At 39.2% G+C, this 5,060-nt stretch overlaps 2 non-coding genes across 2 annotated transcripts; one reads left to right on the forward strand and one right to left on the reverse strand.

Moving 5' to 3' along the window:
- The first annotated feature begins 357 nt into the window (after positions 1-357).
- trnag-ucc (transfer RNA glycine (anticodon UCC)) lies at positions 358-429 on the forward strand. Its single transcript has one exon. It is a non-coding gene; the product is annotated as a tRNA-Gly (tRNA).
- A 286-nt stretch (positions 430-715) lies between these two features.
- trnap-agg (transfer RNA proline (anticodon AGG)) lies at positions 716-787 on the reverse strand. Its single transcript has one exon. It is a non-coding gene; the product is annotated as a tRNA-Pro (tRNA).
- Between the last annotated feature and the right edge of the window lie 4,273 nt (positions 788-5,060).

A 5,060-nucleotide genomic window follows, 5' to 3' on the forward strand; every position in this document is an offset into this window, starting at 1 on the left:
TCTCAATTTTCCTCTACATCCCCCACAAGTGTCAGGAGACTCGTGTGAAGTCAGAACAGTCTATGTGCCAACTTCTGTTTGTAGAATCCAAAATCTTTGGGCTTCAAAGTAATGTGACCCCACTTGTCGCAATGTTCTCCGTTTTGCCCTACGTTCCCCACAAGTGTCACGGGCCTAATCTGAAGGTAACCTGTACTGATTAAAATGATAGATGTTTTAACCAGGGACCTCTCGCAACCTAAGCCATAATCATACACCTAAACCAACGATCCGTTTGGTCAAAGAATTATCACTTTCCACAAAAATGACGGTCAAGATATGAATCGATGTCTCCATGTTGCTAATGAGCTGCACATAGCATTGGTGGTATAGTGGTGAGCATAGCTGCCTTCCAAGCAGTTGACCTGGGTTCGATTCCCGGCCAATGCAGAGCATGAGAAAATCATTTGTTTTAGGGGCTGGATGTCATTTCAAGTGTATTACATTTGAATCATTATCATTGTTCGTGGCAGTTAGAATTGCTCCTACATTCTTCAGTTTATCTAAAATAATAAATGTTGTGCGACATTGAACCAACAAGTGCATATAAAAATAGATTTGCAGTCCATCGCCAAAACCATTCAGCCATCCTTGTCCTGCGCCCAAGAGGTGATAGTTGGCGTTCCGACCAGTGGCCCAAGATCTGCCTGTCTGAGCTTGTTCAAGGATCTGCAAAGGGCTCATCCGGGATTTGAACCCGGGACCTCTCGCACCCTAAGCGAGAATCATACCCCTAGACCAACGAGCCTTATGCCAAAATGTTTTTTCTTTTTCTTTCTGCAGCAATGTCAGTGAAGATATCGATTGACATGTCCACGGTGCTTGGAACGATTGAACATCATGTGAGTGTTTTGTGCTTTACTTGTGAGCATAACAGTCTTCCAAACTCTTGACCATGCTTCAGTTCAAATCAGCTAACCAGCTAGATCTACTGTCTCTATTATATTATGACAGACCAGCTAGATCTACTGTCTCTATTCTATTATGACAGACCAGGTAGATCTACTGTCTCTATTATATTTTGACAGACCAGGTAGATCTACTGTCTCTATCATATTATGACAGACCAGCTAGATCTACTGTCTCTATTATATTATGACAGACCAGCTAGATCTACTGTCTCTATATCTCTATTATATTATGACAGACCAGCTAGATCTACTGTCTATATTATATTATGACAGACCAGCTAGATCTACTGTCTCTATTATATTATGACAGACCAGCTAGATCTACTGTCTCTATTATATTATGACAGACCAGCTAGATCTACTGTCTCTATTATATTATGACAGACCAGCTAGATCTACTGTCTCTATTATATTATGACAGACCAGCTAGATCTACTGTCTCTATTATATTATGACAGACCAGCTAGATCTACTGTCTCTATTATATTATGACAGACCAGCTAGATCTACTGTCTCTATTATATTATGACAGACCAGCTAGATCTACTGTCTCTATTATATTATGACAGACCAGCTAGATCTACTGTCTCTATTCTATTATGACAGACCAGCTAGATCTACTGTCTCTATTATAATATGACAGACCAGCTAGATCTACTGTCTCTATTATATTATGACAGACCATCTATATCTACTGTCTCCATTATAATATGACAGACCAGCTAGATCTACTGTCTCTATTATAATATGACAGACCAGCTAGATCTACTGTCTCTATTATATTATGTAAGGGAAGACCCCCCTGTATTGGACAAAAATGAATGGGAAGTCATTGGCATCGGACAAACCATATACACATTGTCCAATACCACCCAATTCGGCGTTGATTCATGCAAAGCATATTGCAAATGCCATATGGCTATTGCCAGTTGTAACACTTTAAAATCCAACAGGTGGCTAATCCGCTCCACCGTGGTTTTTCATATTGATATGTAACCCAAGTCAACGTCCAAAAGCAAAATTTTGAAAAATGATTTTTTTGTCAAAAACTTATCACCCCTTAAAAAAGTGCTTTCTGGACCGTTTTTCAAAATTCTTTCGATTTTTTTTGTCAATTACACATGTGTAAGAACTGTATGAATATACTTTTGTCCAATTTTATTATCATATTCTTTTTTTTTTTGACATGCGCATTCGTAATATGTTTTGTCCATTTTCAATATGATTTCATAGGAAGTCAAAAGTCAAAAGTCAAAAATGTCAAAATTTTGTGAAAAACTTCACACACCCTTAAAAAAGTGCTTTCTGGACCGTTTTTCATGAAATTCTTTCAAATTTTGTGTCAATTACACGTATAAGAACTGTATAAGAACTTTAGTTGTATTTTAATCAACATATTTTTTTCTTTAGTTGTATTGTATTATCATTTTTTAAATTTTTTTTTACTTGTGCATAAGGAATATGATTTGTCCATTTACAATATGATTTCATAGGAGGTCAAAAGTCAAAGTCAAAAGTCACTTTTTTTGGGGCCAAATGCCATAAGAAATTTGACATGCTCAAAAATCCTGCAGAAATGCAAAATTGACTGGCCTGATGAACACAGGATGGCCGAGCAGTGATAGTTGTACCTTTCCATCACTCGTTGTGTTGATTTCATCATGTCCATTAGGTGATGTTTTTTCACTATAGAATCATATTGCAAGTGCGCGTGCATTTGCAATATGGTTCAATGGACAATTACCATATGAAATTTGACATGCTCAAAAATGCTAAATTGACTGGCCCTGATGAACACAGGATGGCTGAGCAGTGATTCTGGTTCATCTCAATCACTCGTTGGGTTGATTTCAGAATGTCCATTAGGTGATGTTTTTTCACTATAGAATCATATTGCAAATGCACGTGCATTTGCAAAAAAAATAAAAATAAGGTGATTTCTATATGTCCATTTGTTTATGTTTTCTTACTTTTAAAGTCACTGTGCATTTGCAATATGGTTCAATGGGCAGGTACCATCACGAATTTGTCATGCTATAAAAATCCTGCAGGAATGTGAAATTGACTGGCCCGATGAACTCGGGATGGCTGGGCAGTGATTCTGGTTCATCTCAATCGCTCGTTAGGGTTGATTTCAGAATGTCCATTAGGTGGTGTTTTTTCACTATAGAATCATATTGCAAATGCACGTGCATTGTTGTGCAACTGGTAACCCAAAAATAAAAATAAGGTGATTTCTATATGTCCATTTGTTTATGTTTTCTTACTTTTGCAAAGTCACTGTGCATTTTTGCAAAGTCACGATTTTGTGCTATAAAAATTTGCAAAATTGACTGGTCTGATGAACACAGGATGGCCGAGCAGTGATAGTTGTAACTTTCCATCACGTTGTGTTGATTTCATCATGTCCATTTGTTTATGTTTTCTACTTTTGCAAAGTCACTGTGCATTTGCAATATGGTTCAATGCAGGTACCATCACATATTTGTCATGCTATAAAAACCATGCAGGAATGTGAATTGACTGGCCCGATGAACTCGGGATGGCTGGGCAGTGATTCTGGTTCATCTCAATGGCTCGTTAGGTTGATTTCAGAATGTCACTTTTGGTGATGGTACCTCACTGTTTAAACATATTGCAAATGGACAAGAGTCACCAGCAAGTCACCGTCCATCAGTCAATTAGATATCATTCTGACAACAAACTGATACAAACTGACACTAAACCCACTTTTTCCAACTCGTTTAGTAGCCAACTATCACATACTTCAGAGCTGGCCCAAAATTCACAACGCCTTATGTTCAAACCATAAAAAAACATAAAACACGTAGTTACGTTCTAGCTACGGGTCCATTTCTTATGTTATGTGTAGGCCTAGCTGAGGCGACCCCGAATCCCAAGTTTCGGCTCGATCGGTCATTTGGTGTCCGAGCAAAACCCTAATTGGTGCTGAAAATCCACTTTTTCCATGACTTGCTACGGGTCCTTGAATGAGCTATCGGACAGAAACGTTGGGGTCTGTCTATATGGGCCGAGACGGTCGCAATGCACCTAGTCTTGTGTCTCTGAGACATTTCTAAATGTCGCCATTTTCGTAATGGTCAAAATGAATTGAAGTCATTGCAAATGTACGGTTGTTTCTCGGTCCGAGAACCGTCTAGAGCCACGTAACTCACCACGCACTATCGACCTGAGGTCTAGAACAGGATTCTAAAGTTTCGGAACTCTAGGTCTGACGGTTCTTTAAAAGTTCCAACAAGGTTAACTAATGCAGGCAGTGTATGTCTCTACGCACCCCAATGGGTCCCTCCTTCCAAGCTGTGTGTGTGTGTGATTTAGTTTTCCTTTGAAATTTTATGGGAAAAATGACTGATTTACAGTTCATGGGGGTTGCCTAATCACACATATGAAGTTTTGGAAAGATCTGACTTTTTTAACCCCTCGAAACAGCCCCTGAAACAGACACCAATTAAGGCACTTCCGGTTGGCACAGGAAGCTATAAGTCAACACATATCCTCACTGGGGTATGCTTTTACAGAATCCTGAGTTTTAAGTCCTTACGTTAAGAATTGACTGATTTACACAGGGTTGAATGCACTATGTCTATCAAACTGCAGGCAGGGTATGGAAAAACACTTTTAGGGTGATTTTAACCACTTCCGGTTGGTCCAGGAAGCTTAGAATCAACACAGGTAGACCTCATCCTGCCCTGATGGACTGTTACTAAAGACAGGTTCATACAGCATTCATAACCCATATAGACTTCAGGTTGAATTTAGGGGTGCAGGCAATGTATTCCTATGGGGACAAGTCAATGCAAACTTTGAAGTAAACACCTTCTTTAACTAGTAAGGGTTAATGCCACACGGTCAAGGTTAGGCTTGCACGGATCGGAAGGACCTTAGAACGTACCTGGTCAAATTGTGCTTCTCACCCTAAAGGTTCTCTCACTGTCACCCAAAAGCAAATGACGTTGTGGGCAGGCTTAATTTTGGGCCTACTTTTTCTCTAGTGGTCGCTGCGTCTCAGACCGAGCAATATATATATGCAATTTTTGAGACAAAGATTTCTTATCTAAATGGTGAAAATGCAACAGCTGTTAATCAGAC

Source organism: Oncorhynchus nerka, unplaced genomic scaffold (genome assembly GCF_034236695.1).
Source record: "Oncorhynchus nerka isolate Pitt River unplaced genomic scaffold, Oner_Uvic_2.0 unplaced_scaffold_7638, whole genome shotgun sequence".
NCBI classification, from domain to species: Eukaryota; Metazoa; Chordata; class Actinopteri; order Salmoniformes; family Salmonidae; genus Oncorhynchus; species Oncorhynchus nerka.